Source organism: Mauremys mutica, chromosome 14, assembly GCF_020497125.1.
Source record: "Mauremys mutica isolate MM-2020 ecotype Southern chromosome 14, ASM2049712v1, whole genome shotgun sequence".
NCBI classification, from domain to species: Eukaryota; Metazoa; Chordata; order Testudines; family Geoemydidae; genus Mauremys; species Mauremys mutica.
In genome coordinates this window covers 33278796-33298962 of record NC_059085.1, presented here as the reverse complement: position 1 = coordinate 33298962, position 20167 = coordinate 33278796, and the positions used below count along the sequence as shown (strand labels likewise).

Genomic DNA, 20167 nt, shown 5'->3' with positions numbered 1-20167 from the left:
CTTTTGAAAATCCAATTAGGTGCCTATCTACATCTTTTGGCACCTAAATACTTTTAAAACTCAGACAATTAACCTCTCTGTGCCTCACCTTGCCAGCTGGAAAATGAGGCTAATAGCACTTTCCTACCTGGCCAGGGTTTAGTGAGACTAAAAACACTATAAAATTGTGAGACACTCAGACAGGGCCATAACCAGGGCAGGGCAAGTGGGGCAGTCACCCAGGACACAAAGCTGGGTGGAGGGGGGGAGCGGAGGAGACAGAAAAATGATGAAAAAATGGCAGGGGTAGAGCACTGCACTGGGCATGGTATTGCCACTTTACTTCTGTGCTGCTGGTGGTGGTGGTGGTGGCAGCACTGCCTTCAGAGCTGGGTGCCCGGCCAGCTGCTGCCACTCTTTGGCCACCCAGCTCTGAAGGCAGTGTCACCATCAGCAGCAGCATGGAAGAAAGAGTGACAATACCATACCATGCCACCCTTCCTTCTGCTCTGCTGGTGGTGGTAGTGCTGCCTTCAGAGATGGGTGCCCGGTCAGCAGCCGCCACTCTCTGCTGAATAGGGTACCCATATTGCTGTCCTTCTGTCACCCTAAAAAAAAGCCCCAGCTGTACTGAGTAGCCAAAATGGCAGTGTCATTGGGCAGAATGAGATGACTGGTACTTAAGTGTGATCCTAGGCACTAAAATTCAATGCTGAATGCTCACAGAAATTACTACAAGTCCTATCATATAATACCTTCTTATAGGCTGTGCTCAGCAGCAGCACTAGGGTCCTCTGGAATGAACGTACCAAACCTTACACAGGTTATCTGATGAGAACTTGCCATAAGCAAATATGCTCACAGTATACTCATATTTACTAATATGTTGGTAAATTCTGTAATTTCTTTCAAAAGGGGCACATATTTGTTACCCTGATTTTCTATCCCCATCTTTTTAAGGGCAACTTGATTTTCTTTACAAAGAGCTTAGGAACCAAAATAAGGATTCATGGAAATCTGGAACATCAAGCGATATCTAACTGAGAAAAGAAGACCCATCAGAATCAATGTATTTGGTTATTCCCTTGAAGGTAGACAACATTATTCCTGTCGGCAGATAATGAGCCCTTGTCTATCTACGCTACTTTATATCCTAAAACTTCTCCTGCTCCTCTTCTATTTTCCCCCCTTAGACCTATTCTGTTAAAAAATAAACCAGGCCATAGGGCATTGTGGGCATGGTCAAAGACAGTGCCTTGCTGAGAGATGCTCACATATTCCAGTCCAGTCTAATGTTTCTCTCTTCTCAATCCTCCTCTGGAACAGTGTAAAATTGAGAATTAACAACAAACCACTCACTCTAGAAGCATAATGGTTATAAATGATATGATAACACAGGAACATTTTTACTCATTTGCTGAGCTTGTGAAAAAATATAATGTACCTAACAGTCATTTTTAAGAATATCTTCTGTTGAACTGATGAATTACAGATTCTTTCTCAGATTTAATCACCCCAGATGAAGACTCTGAATTGCTTTTCATTCACAAAATGAATGTTGTACTGCTGTTCCTACCTGGCAGCGCTGGAGGCTGGAGAGGGAGCATTTTACTGTTCCCCTTCCCCATGATTCTTTCAACAGGAAGAAGTCATTGTCTACTGCAGTCCCGGTTCCACAAGTGCTCTGCTCATGTTGTCAGAAATGCTGAACACCCTAGAGAGGGTATGTATGAGGGTGGTGGGGGCAGGATATAGTCTCCTCATAGCGGGATGGTAAGCACGAGAGGGCCCTATGGGCACATCTACCCTGGAGTAGGAGGGTGCAATGGGGTGTGCATAAGAAAAGGTTAACCTCACACTATGGGCAGCAGAAGTCCCGCACCTCAGGCTGTGCTGGGCAGTATAAAAGGGAGCAGCCCAGCTCATTCTGGGTGGACTGCAGAGGGGGAAGGACCATTGTCTGAAGCTCCAGCTGAAGAGCAGCCACAGCCCTTGCCTGCAAGAGCCAGAGACCCTGGGAGCTGGGATGGAGGCCTGGAGCCTAAGGAGCCCCGGAGGATCCTCCATGCTGATGAGCTCAGAGACCCTGACACCCCACGGACAGCAGCTTCTGGAACTACGGTAGGAAGTGACCAGCGAGAGTGAGTAAGTGGTCTCTCCCACCTGAGTGAGGCCAGCATGTTTCAGTGGTATTCCCCGCTGACCCAGTGACAGACTGCACCATCACTCTTAGGGCCCTGGGTCGAGGCCTGGTGGAGTCAGGCAGGCCCAGGCCCCCCCTACCCGGACCGTCACCCCTTGGTGGCAGCCCCCACGGTTCCCAGACATCTAGACTCTGACCATTAGGCTGTGCTGCCCTGCCTCCGAGGGCCACCATCTTGACTCTGGCCATTATGCTATAACCCTGGCCTCTGGGCCTTACAGAGGTCGCCCCAAGGGCCACCAGAGAGATGAACCATGGTGAGATCACCACCCTGTCCTGTCCCAAAGGGGGATGGGGTGTGCATACACCATGTCGGAGGGGTAATTTCCAGCTTGGGTAGCCATATATGCACTAGCTTTGACTGAGTTAGTGGACTAAAAACATCAGCGTAGCTGCAGCAATGTGGGCAGCAGGACAGGCTAGCCACCCTCAGTACATTCCTATCCTAGATGCTGGGTACACACTCAGGCAGCTAGCCCATCCCCTCCGCACAATATCAATGATATTTTTAAGCACAGTAAAATGATCAAAAGTTGCCCACACACATCAACTAGAGCTGGAGATTACACCTCTAGTGTAGATGTATCCTATACTTCACTCCTCCCAGAGTCATTATGCTTGCTGCTATTCTGTGCTTATGGTACTGTACAGGGGTATTTTAACAAACCACTAGGTGCCTCTGCCACTACCAACTATCGGGATGGACTATCAATTATTTTGCTTATTGCTAGGAATAGTTATTTAGTAGATATTTGCAGTCATTTAGCATAGTTAAGTTGAAGCCAGAAGGGAGGAGAGGTGAACCTGACACTCTTTTTTCTTGAAGTGTGGGGGTGAACATATATGAAAAACAGGTAGTCTGGATATATTTACACCTGCCAGACTAACAACCCGAAACCAAAAAACCACATGCTGTTTTACATGACTTATACACCCTGCTATTGCCAAGACCGCATCCTGTTGTTGACATTCTTTGTAACCTTTGCCCAATAATTGATTCCGTTTGATCAGCTGAACTTTGGAAGACATAAGCTAGGAGAGAAACCATCTTTGGCATCCATCGCTAGACAGGCACAAGGGGTCACAGTTCTTCCAAGCTGAGAAAGATGGGTCCTTCATCCCTGGCGGGTTGAAGTCTCTGGGAATGGAAGATTGGTAAGTACCTTGAAGAAAGACTGTTGCTGGTTAAGTTAGGTCTTAGCCATGAGAAAGTGTATTTTTACTTTTGTTAAAAGGTATTTTTACCTTTCTAACTTTATTCCTTCTACTTTGTATCACTTAACCTATGTTCTTTTGTTAATAAAGTTTATTTTTATAATAAAACAACTCAATCTTGTGTTTGAAGGGAAAGGTGTATTTAGCCAGTTACATTAGTAACCTGTAATTTGATTTTGTCTCTTTAAAAGGAGCAAACAAACCTTATTATTTCTCTGAGGATTCCAGGAGAGGACTGGACACTTCAGAGCAGATGGTTTAAGGAAATTTGGGACAGGGAGTGTGTTAGGGTCATCTTGCCAGGTATAATCAGAGTGCAGCTAGGGGGTAACAAGCAGGCTGCTGGAATCACAGCAGCGGAGCCTTTTGAAGTACTTAGGATTACAAGACAGGCAGTGACAACCCCTCACTGGTCTGGATTGCACCCCAGAATGTGCCAACGATCTAATGGTCCCTGCTGGCCTTAAAATCTATGAACAATGTCAAACACTGAGTGTCAGTCAGTAATAAAAGTCAGATCTGATTCACAGAAGATGGTCTAACCTTTAGACAACACAGCCTGCGCAATGCCAACACCAATTAATGCCAGCTGAGAGTCTGGCTATATTTTCTTAATAAAATGTAATACATTATTAATTGAACAACCCCTATCAATAAGCGTATACTACTAGCATGCCTATGTCTTCTCATACTACTTGACAGTTGTAAAAGGATTTCATCAATGCACTTCTCTTACCTTGTTCTTTTAATGTTATCAGTTATTTTTAAGTGTTCATTTATGTCAACACATTGTCCTGTTGTACCACAGTTATCATTTTTGGCCGCATGGTCATATGCTCCAGCAATATTATGCATATTCCTCTGATATAGTGTGCATAGGTTCTTTGCTTATCTGTTTTCTTCTAATTGAAAATGGATGAAGAACTAATTGAAAATGTATTGTTCATGTATTTTAAAATAAAACTAACTAACTAAATGCTTTGCTCACTCAGGAAATTTTGACAAGATGTAAGTGGTTAAAACTTCCCTAAGATATAACAATATTTCAGGTAGATTAAACCTAGACCAAAATTAAATCAAATTATATTCCATGTGCTCAGTTTTCTTTTTGGGAACCAACAACAACTGAAGTGTAAAACTCTAAGTAATTAGATGATGTGCTAATGGATTTTAAATTACAAAAAAAATACTTGCAGTTTAACTCTAACATGCCACCAGTTTACTTGCAATTGACTATTACAATAAGATGTCTACAACTAAAAATTAGGAAAAAAAATATAGGTAATAAAACCATCACTATTACCAGTTCAGCATGCTGGTACTGACAAAGTGGTCCTCTTTTTAAAAAAAGGAAAGTAACTTCAGCAAATGAGCTAACAAATTCCCATTTATTTGTGGACACAGAGAGTGAGCAAGATGAACATAAATTAGATTTATTTCTTTCCTCCAAAAATCCATGTATACAACTGTAGGTCCTGATTCTGCTACCCTTTCTCTGCAAATTGTCCCTTTGGGCCAGGTTGAGTATTGGACTTCACACCTGCACAGAGTCATAATAGGCAACAAGATACCTTTCCCCTCCCTTCAGCTTCCTCAGACTCCATTTTGCTATGTGCTTGGAGCAAGTGGTTGGGGAGGGACAGAGAGTGAGTGGAGCAAGCCATTCTTTGGTGAGAGTAAGGGTGGCAAAATCAGCACCATGACTATCATTCAGTGGAGCCACTGCTGTGAGAAAGGATTACTCACATAAATATGGAGCTGTAGGTATAGAAAATATCTGCATAAACTTGGGCACATCTAACAATCTTTAGCAAGTATTGAAGACTGTGGTACATATTCCTGAGTAAGGATGAGTATAGACTGCAGGATTTGGCCTCAATTTTGGACTTCCCTGAATATGTCCCTACCTGTGACAGTAATGGTGGAATGATCTCCCCCTTTATGTAGGGCTTAAGCAATGGTATAGGACACATATAAAGCTGGCTTGGTTGACAGTAAATGGCTTCCATAGACCCATCCTCATCATAGTTTGATTATACTTCACTTTTTTATTTGAGCTGTAGCTAGTGCACTTAGTACTGCTATGAGTTAGCCTTTACTTATAGATTTTAAAAAGGTATTGGGTTAAAATCTTGATCAGGGTTATGAGTAAGACTCCAGACAGAGACAAACTGTTTCAGCCCTGCATAAGGGACAATACTATCCATGTGCTATCCATGGCGGAGTTCTGGGAAAGAATTATGCTGCGTAATTATATTTTCTTCCCTGCTCTGTGCATGTGTCGTTAAGTTACTTTACCCCCTTTCCAGGTGCCGCTTTATTCCCCATGTCCATCCAGCCAGCTACTCTGGCTGATGAGTAGGGAAGGCAGAGCCAGGACTCCTCTGAGGCCCTGCCCATTTCTATAGGCCTCTCATCCACTAACTTGCAGTGGGTGATGTGGGATAAACAGTCTCTGCTTTACCCCTGCCCTACCCTTGATCAGAACTCCAACCTGAGCACGGGAAGTAAGGTGGGGTTTTGATTCTCTCTATGGCCAAGTAAGTGCTAAGGACAATCTAATCACCCTATTATTAGTAGTATTACCATAGTACCTAATCATGATCAGGACCCTCCTATATAATTAAAATTGCATTAATCTTGCATTTTGTCAAGACACATTGTAAAGTACTGAACCAAAAAAATCACAGCTAACTACTGTTGCCACATCTAGAATCACTGCAGAATATAGCATTACACATATCCATCTAACAGAGAGCCAGAGGCTCATGCATAATAGTGGCATATAATAAAATATTAATTTAGATTGGCACATAGTGATACATTGGACACTTCCAAAAGAGGAAGACTCATCTTCATATCTGAGGTGGTAGCTCTTGGATAGAGAATGCATTGTGTCATATTAATTGAACTCTCAGTTACCAAAGACACATATTAAAACCCAGAGACCTAGGACACCCTGCACAATACTGAAGTGAATGTGCTGTGAAGGTAGAAAGCAATAGTCCATTATAAGAAACTGAAATGCTATTTTTCAATATACTTGTGTCATATCATATAATATTTAACCAGAATCTCAAAAGTGAGTGAGGTTTTAATGCAGACTCATAAATCAGATTCTTGCACCACATAGGTATGCTGCATTGTAAAAAAATGAATCAAACCTCACCCCAGATAGTAACACATTATACAATACAATAAATCAGATTTGCCTTTTGTTCCTGATGGTGACATTTTGCAAAAGTTCAAACTTTCATATCTGATAGGAAGGACAGCATAAAAATCTGTAATTGCATCTTACATCTCTTAATGACACAAACTGTAAAAATGACAATACGGACTGTCTGCAAAGGTGTTATTTTAACATGGGAAATCAGACTCTCACATCCAATAAAGTCCTATCCTAAAGTACAAATTAGAGTGGCAGAGCTTTGCTCTTGGTAATGATGCTGCATCAAATAGGGACAGTTCTAGAAACTGTTCCATTTTCAAGTGTGATTTTTTTGCATCCTTCTCAAAGTTTAAAAGGAGCTTAGCAGCTTAGCCCACGTTGGAGTCAGTGGAAGTGTAGTGGGAGAGTAAGGATCAAAGTACAACCCTTTTGACTATTTTTGTAGCAGGCCTGTAAGAAGAGACTTCCAGCATTGAGCCTGAAAGTAAAAGCCACTTTTAGAGTGATCCAATATACCAGCTAGAAAGGGAGAGTCTGATTGGATATTCTAAAATATTCTCAACTTATTACAAGTGTATTATTATAGCAATAAATGTTTTGTTTATTTCTTACTTTGACTTTATTTGGTAAGACCCTAGCTTGTATACATAGGCCAAATCCTCTCTCACATTCCCATAACTCCCACTGGAGCTCTGCTTGTGTAAGAGCTGAAAGATAACAGCAGTATAACATGCTGTTTCAGAAATATATTCATGGCTCTAGACTTCTTCTTTGTATGAAGAAGATACCACTATGAATTCTGCTGGAAAAAATATACAGGAAGCTATCTGAAAGCTAAACTTTAAATTAGTACAAAAGCAAAAATGATTAGTTAGACCTCTTGTTTTACAGAGCTTTAAGACAAGTTGCTGTAAATAATTAGCAGTGGAAATTGAGAGAACTTAATTCAGAATAATAATATTTGTAGGGGACATAATTGCCTTCCTCTCCATCAGGGAGTTAAAACTGTCCAATTCTCAGAAGCTTTCATAAAAACTAAGTCTCAAGTATTTCTCCATTTTTTTAAAGATACTGGTTAAAATATTTCTAGAGGTTGACACTCATACAAAGTGTAAGGAAGTGTTTTTAGTTACAGATTTTCTTAAAGCCAGATATATCCTAGTTTATTGTCAGTAAAGAAATAATGGATTAAACAATATGGAGACAAACAAGGAATTCGGGTAAACTCTTTGTGAGCTAATTCTTTTTCAGAATGAAGAAAGCAGGAATTTCACAGAAGTTAAGGATGAGGGAATGCTTTCTAACTAGGAGAAAAAGGTTCCAAGGCATATTGAGGAAGCTCCTACACAAAAGAATTCCAATGCCGGATTTGATCCTGATCTAGTCAGGATGGTGCAGGGATAGTAGACCTGATTCTGTGCAGGGCTAAATGGCTCCTACAAGACACTGACACCCTCCATTCCCATTGAAATTCTCCAACACAATCAGTCCCAACAAAGGAATGAACCTTTGACAATACAAACATAAGACTAAAGCTTTGCGTATATCTTTGACATCATGAAAATACATTATACAGATGGGTGGGTACATATGTACAAAGTGATCTGTGATGACAAATTCATGGGTAAATGTATAGTGTATGATTTTTTTTCATTTTCAGACATTTGGCTCACAAAATGACATTGTTTACATCGATTGTCATGGGTGTCGGATGCCAGCAGCTTCCATGGATATAGTTACCATGACTACCTGGGCATTTTTAGTAAGAGTTTGCTACAGTCCTGGAGCCTTAAAATCCCACCTCTCTTAAAGAAGTTTCCCTGTCCTGTGGGATTAATTCCACTGAATAACTTTGAATTCTTGTGACAAAGACATGCCCTAACTGCAGGACAGGTGAGATTTATGTAAAAACGGAACTATGCGCATTTGACTCAGAACGGCAGCAGACTAGCCAAAATGATGGACAAAGGATAAAGTTTTGCCAACAATTTGCCTAAGATTCACGTGTCCAGAGGCTTGGGACAGTTTTAAGGGTCCAAGCTTGTAAGATGACTTCATCAGGAGCTGAGGGGGGTCCCTTAGGTAGGGGTCAGCACCTCATTCAAATCTTGGGCTCAGCACCTCATAGAGGGCTAAATTGAAAATCCAGCCGAAGTCAATGGGGACCTGTGATGGGGTGGACTAGGCCCAAAGGCCCCTGCTGGAGGCCTCAGGTCTCCATCACACCCATCCCAGGAAAGGAGTAGTGGAGAGATCCTTGAAGCAGGCTAGAGTGGCTGCATCCCCTGCAGCCAATCAGGGCCCAGGAAGGCCCTATAAAAAGGAGCTGCAGAATAAAGCAATAGTTAGTTCCTGCTGGAAGCTAGAGAAGAAATGACTGCATGTCTGGCTAGCTGAAGGAACTGCAGCGCAATGGACAACTAAGTGGGGAGCAGAGACTGGGGGAGCAAGAAGCTCCTGGCTGGCTGTTAGGACTGAGCCAAAGGCAGTTTGCCAGCAGGGACCAGAGGAGCAATGAAGGAGTGCCTGGCTGGCTGTAGGGACTGAGCCTGGGGAGGCCTGCAGGAAGACAGTGTCTCCAGGGAGGAAGCCCTGGGGATGTGGCCCCACACCAGGGCTGGGACTGGTTTAAAGACTGCAGATACACCCAACTAGAGGCTGCACTCAGGAGAGGTGGATGCTGACCCCATTAAAGAGCATTTCTGCGCTTCTGAGCAATTCATCCTTGCTGCTGAGTAGCTATAACTCCCACTGATGTCAATGGGAACTGACGGCGCTCAGCCCTTGACAGGATTAGTTCCTAATTTACCAGGGCAGGCATTATGAATCATTCCCTTCTATTGTTCCTGAGACTAATACAACATTTATTTCATACATCATTCTGAGAAATGCAGGTCTTTTTTCCTAATTTGTGGGTAATCTGACAACCTCTCATGGCTTTTGGTCTGACTGGCGCCACAATAAGAAATGGAAGTTGGTTACTGCATATGTAAACATTTGCCTTAACTAGCTTTATTCAGCACTATCCCCATCTTCTAAATGCTCTCAAAATAAAGGCCTTTGCTGGCCCAAGTTTTAATATTTTATATACTTGAAGCAGAAAACTGCATTTAGTTCAGCAATATCAATATCTAGGTACTGAAGCAGAAGGTAGAAGCAGCATGCACACCCATGGAGAATAGAGTGCTTTTGCAAACAGTGCCACTCTTAAAAAAAAATACATCTGTTTTGCTCAATTGACACTCCATGATACTGCAATTATGAGCCATATGTGAGCATGGTAATTTGGGAAGATAAATTAACATTTTAAAAATCAAGACTGGGTGATGTTTGTAGCATTGTGTGCCAGATTAGACTTTGTGTTTTCCACAAAGATGAAAGGGGCTTCCCCCTCTTTTTGTGCACAGTTATGTCCTAGGTGCCATCAGGCACATTAGAAGTATGCAAGGGTTAGGCTGTAGCAGAACTCCCCGAAATGAATCATGACCAACTCAGAACTTTGGCTGACCTTATGGCCTCTGGGCCACCTTTAAACAGATGCAGCAGACTCCACTGGTGTGTGAGAGACCACCATGACTGCTCCCTCATGCCACCTCTCCTTCCTCCCTTGCAGAAACTTAGGGTGAAATCCTGGGGAAGCTCCCATTGACTTAAATGGGGCCAGCATTTTCACCTGTATTCCCCACAGAGATGCTAGAAAGGAGTAGAGATTATATAACCAAATGGGATTCTGGTCAGCCTTTCCATAGGGGTGCATAGAAATAGAGAGTTAGGATATGGACCTCCTTGTATTCTCTTTCCTCTCTGCTACATCCTGCAGTGCCTAGTCAGAAAGTCTGATTCTTAACTTTTGCACTCTAACTGCTTGCCCATTTCAAAGCATGTTGGGCCACATTTTAAAAGGTATTTAGGAGCCAAAAGATGCAGATAGGTACTTAGTGGGATTTCCGAAAGTGCCTGACCACCTAAGCATTAGGCACTTGGATGCATTTTAAAATCCCTCTAGGCACCTACCTTTAAAATCTAGCTCTTTGGGTACTATAGATGCAAGTAGCACACTGCAGTGAGCAACCTGGAAGCATGATTCATAACATCCACAATCCTATAAGGTGCTGAGCAGCATTTGTGAGCTGCTGAGTGTGACAGCCAAGACCAACAGCAGCGACTGAACTTAGGATGTCCAGAGTTAAAATCATGAGTCTACTGCTTCCGGCTGAGCACCTTAGCCAAGTGCCACTGAGGTCCACAAGTATTGCAGGTTTTCATCATGACATAACGGAGAGAAAGAGAGGTGAATGAGGAGGAAGGATACAGAAAATAAGATTATATGGTTGCTTGTTTTGCATGAAACCAACCTGCATCTCACCTTGACACTTCTCCATTCAATGGGTTCTTTGATCAATGACAGAGGTGGTTAAAGCTGCTGGCTCTACTAACTTGATGCCAGGGGCTCTGTGTCTCCTCCTTTTATGTTTTCTGATTATTATTATATTTTTTCACTAGAGTTTTACCCATTGACACCTAGAACATTCCCTGAATATTTGGAGTTGATCTGGTGTAGCATTCAGAAAGTATTGTGCTACAAACAAACAGAAATACCATGCAGCTGCATGTGAGGCCTCGCACTTTATTCAACCAATAAAATACACAAATGTTTAATTTATTTAACTAGAACCTGAAACGACTGATTTTTAAACATTTGAGAGCATTTGGTTAAGGAGTTAACTACAATCAAATGAAATTATTATTTAATTACTGAATGGAAATTCTAGTGAAATAATCAAATTATTATTTTTAAAGTTGATTGAATGAAGAAAATACTTTAATGTCCTCATGAATCATTTAAAAAGCCCTTGTGCGTGTAGAACAAGCAACTGCTAACATTCTCATTGTGGTTTGAACTTGGTTGACTTGGGACTGAGAAGAATGATCAGATTTTTATTTAAAGGTTTTTCATTAGAGTCAAGTTTTTTAAGACTTTTAAAGGTGAAGGTAATAAAAAAATTCCCCTTGTAAAATGGGCAGCTCTGAGTATTCACTTTTTTACCTGCCCCAATTAGTTCTAAATGGTACTGGATTCAGAACATTTCATTTGAGCATAGCTAAACTCATGGATTGATATCTGATGTGATAATGTTTGGAGTCTGAACCATACAGAGGTCCATCCCTACAAAAGAGCCCTATTTAAGAATATAAATATGGCCTAAGGTCCATCTAGCTGAGTATCTGGTCTTCTGACAGTGGCTAGTGCCAAAATGCTTCAGAGGGAGTGAACAGGGCAAATAGTAAATGATCCATCCCCTAGTCATCCTGTCCCAGCTTCTGGTAGTCAGAGGTTTAGTGGCATCCAGATCAAGGGCTGCAACTCTGACCCTCTTGACTAATAGCCATTGATGGACCTATCCTCTACAAACTTATCTACCGGTAATTCTTTTTTGAACCCAGTTATGCTTTTAGATTTCATAACATCCCTTGGCAATGAGGTCCATATGTTGCCTGAAGAAGTACTTCCTGATGTTTGTTTTACACCTGCTTCCTATTAACTTCATTGGGTGACCCCTGGTTCTTATGTTATGTGAATGGATAAACACAATTTCCTTATTTACTTTCTCCACACTCTCATCTCCTTTCTAAGATGGACAGTCCCCGTCTCTCTCTCCACATATGGAAGCTGTTCCATGCCCCTAATAATTTGTTGCCCTTTTCTATACATTTTCCAATTCTACTCTATCTTTTTTTGAGATGGGGCAACCAGAACTGCATCCAGTACTCAAGGTGTGGCGCTATCATGGATTTATATAGTGACATTATATATTCAGTCTTATTCTCTGTCCCTTTCCTAATGGTTCAACATTTAGTTTTTTTGACTGCTGTACACTGAGTGAATGTTTTCAGAGAACTATCCATGATGACCCTAACATCTCTTTCTTGAGTGGTAACAGCTAATTTAGGCCCTCTATTTAGTCCAATTTGCTTCAATAGGACATGATTAAGGATTTTCAGGATGAGGCCCCTGAACTAGGACTGTAATATTTTAAAATACTAGAGATATGCCTAATCTTCCAGTGAACTAGGATGTACAAATAGCTTGTGAACAAGATAAAAATCAGTAACTGCTTAGTAACTTTTAAAGTAATACTACGTCTTTAATCGTATACGTGCAAAATACTCCCCAGGGCATGTCCATGCAAGTACATAAATTCCTTGTAATGCATATAGGTTGAGGTTTTCAAAGCAGTGCTGGGGATTTAGTCACCATCTTCTATTAAAATACATGGAAAGCACGGGCCTAAATCTCCATCACTGCTTTTGGAAACCTAACACAAGATGTGTGTGTCTATATTCAGATAAATACGGTGGAAGGAACTAGACATGCAACTCTATTAACAATACTGTGAGCTCTCCCTCAACCGCTGAAATGTTCTGTAATATATATAGCATTAAGCAGCATGTTATGACATGGATATTTAAGCTGTATCTTGCAATCTGATCTGTGTGGGTGGACCATATGCTTCCATCAAATTCAACGGGGGCGCTGCACAGGCACACGGCTCTGCCTGCCTGGGTCAGATTGCAGAATTGGGGCCACAGATAGAATCCCTTGCTGAATTGTGAAATGGTTTAATGATCCAATTTAGAGAAGTTCTCTTTGGAAATAAGCCTACACTCTGGAATTTTAAATAAAGAAAAAAGCAGACAATAGATGTTCTCATCATAGGTGGTGCGGAAAAAAGGAATGTGATATTGCTTCAAACTACTGAGCAACTTAAGACATCACCATAGAATTTTTTAGTGTAAGATACATTTTAATGTAAGGCTTTTTATTGCCCCCCCCTCCCCGCACAAGGTAAGATAACAGGAAGCACATTTAAACTAACAAAATAAATGGAGAGACAGCCATAATTACAGAAAAGTGGGTGTAAATATATACCTCCAATTCATCAAGCAATGGTCCAGTAAGCAGTCATTATTCATTTTCACAGTAACTGATTGGAGCGGTTGTGAAATGCCCTCAAATTATTCTTGCACTTCTGCATGTGTTAGTGGGTACAGCAGGTAGAAGTTTACCTGTTCAAACTACATTTTAAATAATTAAAAAAAAAATCTAAAACTCAAGAGCCAGAAGTCCCCACACTTATACCAGTCTGCTGTTACAGTGGGGTAGCAAATTTGGTAGAACTCTCTTGCATGGGGGAAATCCTCAGCTAATATAAAGCTTGTGAAGTAGCCTCCTTCATTGCCATCTTCTCAGCCCCAAGTGTAGGGGACATATTGTGGGTGTGACCAGAGCACTGCTTGCACTCTGGCAGGCTCTAGCTGATGTACCAACCTCAGTTGCCATAGCTAGTCACAGTTTAGAGCATCGTAGAGGCTGCTGTAAACACCAACCTGAACCAGGCTGGCAAAACTTTGGCCTCAGGATCAGGGAGCCAGAACCAGATGCATCCAGGAGGTACTGGCGAATCTGGGCCCAATTGTTCAGACTAAATGCAAAGCCATGCTTTCCTTGATTGCTGTTGCCTGTCAATGGTGTGTTTTCAAATAACCTTAAGGCAAAACTATCTCCATCACTGTGCAGGAGTACAAAGTGGCCATAGGACTCAGGAAGCCTCCCGATCCCATACATTCACACCGGGGTCAGTCAGAGCATCATTACACTGCTCTGAATGCTAGGGCTTCTCATTCCAGTGTGGCCTGACTGACACATTGAAATCTAAGCATCCCAGAGGAGACGCAGAAGGGTCATGCCTGTCAAGCTAGCCATGACTGTGTGTGCACACATGGGATGGAGTACACAGTGAAGGCTGTCACAGCACCCATACTGCCCCTTCTCTTGTGTGCATTGTGTTTGACTTGGGCAAAGCCCTTCTGTGCTGCCCATATGCAACAGACTGGCTCGAACCATTAGCAACAAACTCTAACTGACACAGTCATTTGGCTAATCAACCGCTATCTAACTTTGCCTATTCAGCTAAACAACATCAAAATACAGTACTTAGTCATTAGCAAATTTACCGAAGCCTGCGCTGTTACACACTCCACCAAACATTCCTCCACTAATGAGCAGGCAAGCATCAAACCAAGGAGAAATATAAAGCAAACAGTGATGCCAGTTGGTCTCTTTCAGATCCCATTGGCCAACAGTGGCTGCTTTGCCAGGTGGTTATTCTCAGTGGAATAGTAGATGTTTCTTTCTGTGACCACACAGCCAAATGTACTGCTTGCTGCAGCAATAAGCTAATTGTCTTTTTACCTTCTGTGTACATGAGGTAACCCTTCAAGGGTCAAGTAGGTATCAGCTGCCAATTGGACATTTGATTTTGAATGTCCTTTAGCAAATGGCTGCTCCTGTAGCGATATTCACAGAATATCAATTTTTATTATTCCGTTGTGATTAGCCAGCTGGCAGGCCTTCTCACACTGAAATTTCAATGGACTACTGACAACTCTTCCCCATTTATCCATCAAGGGATTGAATGACGTATCCTGGTGTGGGCACAATGTCTTACAATATCTTTTTTTTTTAAATGCTTGAAAAATGAGGAACAATTTCAGGGATATTTACGAATACCTACATACTGTACTTCCCCCTAGGTAAAGCCTCTTCATTTTATATCTTAAAAAGAGTACAGCCAACAAAGTATATATCTCTCTCTGCTTGGAGTTTTGGAAATACAGGGACAATCCTGTTAGCTAATACATACTCAACTTTGGCCACACATGTTTTTAAAAAAAGGCAACATTTGTGCCCTGGTCCCAAACTGTGAACCCAACCCAGCAGACTCTGGAATATTCCCATTGAATAGGGTTGATTTTACCATCACCAATTAATTTTTCACATAGTTTGGTCTTCAATTCAACAGAAAGATACATGGGCAGAAGGAGAAGAGGCCCCAGGGAACCTACATAGTGTCACAAAGTTCCTCCTCTACCTTGGTGGGTCCTGCGCTTATTGGTGGATTTTGCTAGCCTCAGAGATCTTCCTGTGTTGGATCAGGAGTTAGGCGGTTTTGGGGGGAACCCGGGCCCGCCCTCTACTCCGGGTTCCAGCCCAGGGCCCTGTGGATTGCAGCTGTCTTTAGTGCCTCCTGTAACAGCTGCATGACAGCTACAACTCCCTGGGCTACTTCCCCATGGCCTCCTCCAAACACCACCTTTATCCTCACCACAGGACCTTCCTCCTGGTGTCTGATAACACTTGTACTCCTCAGTCCTCCAGCAGCACACCCTCTCACTCTCAGCTCCTTGCTCCCAGCTCCTCACACGCACACCACAAACTGAGGTGAGCTCCCTTTTAAACCCAGGCGCTTTGATTAGCCTGCCTTAATTGATTCCAGAAAGTTCCTGATTGTTCTGGAACCTTCCCTGTTACCTTACCCAGGGAAAGGGGCCCTACTTAACCTGGGGCTAATATATCTGCCTTCTATCACTCTCCTGTAGCCATCCGGCCTGACTCTGTCACAATAGTTTATCTACCTACCTATTTAATAACTGATTAAATAATCTATATTTTAGGTATTGAAGACCAATAGTTTACCAAGGGCACCATTTGGGGAATCAGAGGCATTTGAAGCATCTCTAGAGTACTTTAATTATATTAATAAAGAGATTCAGGTCATGTTAGTTCTTCAGTTACAACACAGCCTTTGAACACAAAGGAAAAATACATAATTATGTTTATAAACAATGGATAGATAAGCTCCCTGAGCTATATACACAGTTATTTCATGATCAAAGATGAGCTTTCCCAAGACCCCTGTGTTTTCATTATACATGTGAACTCTGACCTACACTTTAAAGGTACAGTGTGTCATCACATGAACTGGTTGTAAGACAGTAGGTTGTGTATCGTGGATGACTTTTTCATCTCAGAGATTAACCCTATTTTAGGCAAACGGGTCCTGTGGGAAGATCAAGAGATCCTGTAAAGTCTTTTGTCTCATTTCTCTTCTGGAAAGGTTCCCACTCAGGTTCACTAACATTTAATTGTTTTTTGTTGTTGTTTTTGTAGAGTTCCTTTCATGCTTCTTGTGTTCTTGCTTATATACTACTGAAATACCTATATTTCTCTAAGGCTTGTTACTTGGAGTGACTTCTCCCCTCTCCTCACCTCCATTGGGTTCTGTTTTGTGACACCTGGTGCCTCCACCCAAACTGTGGTTGGATACAAGGGTTGCTATCCCTTGGGAAAATGAATAACACTATCACTGCTGGCAAAAAGTATAAAACCCAGCACACACTAAGAAAAACGCAAATCCCAGGAAAGAAACAACAACGCTAACAAACACAACAAAGGGGAAATCCGTTAGGATGAGGAAAATAGGATCTGGATGAAGGAAAGATTAGGATTAATTAATAAATGCTAAGCCCTCCCCACCCCACCCCAAATCTCCCACTCCCAACACTCAAAATTCTTTCCAGACTTCTCTCTGGCACCTTACCTGGCAGGTGGTAGGCTGAGGATGAGTCTAAAGATGAATACTCCAGCACTATGACCTTTGGCCATCTTAAACAAACAAACAAAAGGTACTTGGCATATAGGCCTTAACCTGTAGCACCCCTTTGCAGCAAAATGAGGAATTACTCCATCCTTTTACCACCCCACTGACTTCTGTGTTCACCAAGTCTTTGTTATGACCCAGCCGTCCGGCCAGATCCTCAATAATCTGTTCCCTTCAGGATAATGTTGAGTCAAAAGTTTCATTCTAGTGGGGCTGGACAGCCCTAGGTCTGCTGGGTTTAGAGTCTTCTTCTCCAAAGTCCTTGGCTGGAGCAGATAGGGTAGCCCAGGCCCTACCACACCATTAGGTTCTAGTTCAACACCCTTGTTTACAACAGCAAGAAACAATCCTTGTGGCACCTTAGAGACTAACAAATTTATTTGAGCATAAGCTCAAATGTGGGAACAGGGAGTTAATCAGCGACCCCTGAGCTGCTCTGCTTCTCTCTGAGCTCCCAAAGTCAAACATCAATACTAAAATTGTCTTTGTCTTAAGGTCTAGCTGTCCCAGCCCGCTGAGGAATTGAGCAGCCCTGGGCTTAGCAATGGCCCAGCAAACTCCTCGTCCATATCAACCCATACAGAAGCATCCCTGCTGGCTTCAAGAGGAGTTTCTAGTCTGTTCTGCCCCCGCTCCTGAATTCCAGAATGTTGTGAAATGGTGAGAGGGGGCTCTGGTAGCCATTATTGTTGTAGTTCATTTGGTAGCACCCCTTAGAGGCTCAGTCCACAGTTCCAGGAGTTGGCCAACTACAAGTGGAGATTACATCAACAAAACTAACAGGGTCAGCAAGCAGAGATAGTGGCTCCATCTCAATTTAACAGGAATTTGCAGAAAAAAAAAACTGTTGTAGGAACAAGAATTGGCTGCATACCTAGTGAGTAGTCATTAATTGGCTGTATTAGTTGCCTTGTCTGATTGTTATGTTTTATTTGCCTTTTCAATACAGGGAAGATGTAACAGTAACTGCTGGTCTTAATGGATACCAACCCCTGTAATGTGATAAACATATTTGCTTTCAGAACCCTACCAAGGTGATATTACTGAGCTAAGAAACAAAGTTTCCATTTCTTGTTAGCACTCTTGTGAGCTAAACCTTTATTACTGCTACAGTACCAGGTGCATGTGAACTAGTGTCCATCTGCCCTTGTTATACTGCTAAATGGGAGTGGGATCCTGGATAGGTGGGAAGGAAATCCTGGGACAGCCTCACCATGGAGAAGGAAATCTTGATATGGTGAAAAAGGTTGGGACCAATAGTGCTAGATATTAAAGTACCACTAAAGAAACCAATTTTCTAAATAAAATCCCTGCTGTCATATATTGGCAACTGCACTGGAGTCATTGGCAAATGCCACTGGAGTCTGGACAGGGGAGGCCAAAATAATGTCAAATAGCACTTGTTTGGATTTTACATTCCATCAGTGCACCAGAACGAAGTCATAAGATCACTTAGATGAAAATAGAAAATGATGTGCTTTGCATTAGGTTCATCAAATAGTCCTGCTCAAGAATATTAATGAAAAGATATTAGGTCTTGTAGCGGGGTGGTCACCCCGCTCAGGCCCTGAAGGGGTTAAAGCAGCCGTGGAAAGGGCTGCAGCTGGGAAAAAGGTAGGCTGATGGGGAAAGCAGCCACAGCTGTGGCCAGCTTAAAAAGGGACCTGCTGGCCCTTATAAGAGGGCTGTGGGCCAGAAGCTAGAACACAGACACTCTCTCTAGCTTCATTGAGAGAGAAGGACTTGGCTGCCTGGGAAGCTGAGAAGGGTATCTAGGGTGGAGCAGTGCTGGGGAAGCGCTTGGGAGCTCCAGCCTAGCAAAGCCCCAGGCTGCAGGCCTAGTTAAGGGCCCACAAAAGGGTACTAGGGCTGCAGAGGGGGCTAGAGAATGACTGGCAGTAGCCACTGAAGCAAGGGGAGGATAGAGGGTTGAGGGGTCCCCTGGGTGGGAAGACCCAGAGACTGTGGGGGTGCTGCAGAGGGCAGAAACCCTGGGTAAAGGGCACCGGGGTCTGGGAGGGACATGGGGCCAGTGGCAGAAGAGACACTGGCCTGCAGAGGGTGCTCTGGGCTGGAAAGAGCGAATTCCCGAGATGACCAGCAGGAGGCGCCATGCCAATGAGTTGTCACCCTGCCACAGGTCTGAATTGCAGAGGATCAGTGACTCTACAGGAAGAATACCTACTCTCTAAATAGTGTACAACAACAACAGTTTGGGATAAAACATGAAGAATGCCATAGCTAGCTGAAATATCAGGTGACATTTTAGGTAGGATGCATATTCTAGTCCAGCTGGAATTTGACAAGGATACCCACTCTAGAACTCTTATGAAAAGTGACATTGGAGTTTTGTTTTATTTATTTAACTACACAGAGCCAAAACTTTGCTTTTATATCTCACCAGAAACATAGTATAGCCATCAGGACTGTGCTCCCTCATGCTACTAAGATGTTGTTTCGATACTGCCCTTTGATATCCATCATTTTATGGGGTGCATAGGAAGCTGCTTCCCTTGGCCATCTGTATAACAGTGGAAGTTCATGTAGAAGTTTCATAAAATAACTACACATGACTCTCCTTAGATTATGACAGAACATGAGTTACATTCTTGATCTCAAGAGATCTTGCAGCCTATGTCACAGGGCCTTTTCCTCCACTACCTTGAACCTTGTCAAATCATTTATTGTTGTGCTAAGTGAGTGTTGACATTTTAGGCTTCCTGCATAGACTGGCATGTTGATTCCAATGGGACGGTTCACAGTGCATAAGATTGAGCACATGCATAAATCTTTGCAAAATTGAGGTCTTAACATGGCAGGATTTTACACCTCCTCTACAGATTTTCAGATGTGAGCCAGCAAATGGTAAATTTGACTTCAATGGGAGCAGAGTTAATCCAAGCCTGAGCACTTTTGAAAATGACTCCCTAAATCACTAGGGAGATCGAACCACAGTGGCGTCAAATGCTGTACTGCCAATTTCAAAGCTGAGTTTTTTTTATTTGTGTTTTTTTAATTCCTCAAAATATAGCTGTTTAGAAGAAAGAAAGAAAGACTGCTTAAAGAGAAGCAAACAAAAAAAACCAGTTGCATATT

At 42.5% G+C, this 20167-nt stretch overlaps 1 long non-coding RNA gene across 4 annotated transcripts in view; it reads right to left on the bottom strand.

The window, feature by feature from the left end:
• Positions 1 to 20167, bottom strand: part of LOC123349638 — a 62427-nt gene that overhangs the window by 5549 nt on the left and 36711 nt on the right. For 2 of the 4 annotated variants that reach the window (XR_006573611.1, XR_006573609.1), the window contains exon 3: positions 17012 to 17076. The exons of the other annotated variants lie outside the window; for them this stretch is intronic. This is a non-coding gene — a long non-coding RNA (uncharacterized LOC123349638). The remainder of the gene's footprint in view (positions 1 to 17011; positions 17077 to 20167) is intronic. 4 annotated transcript variants of the gene reach the window in all.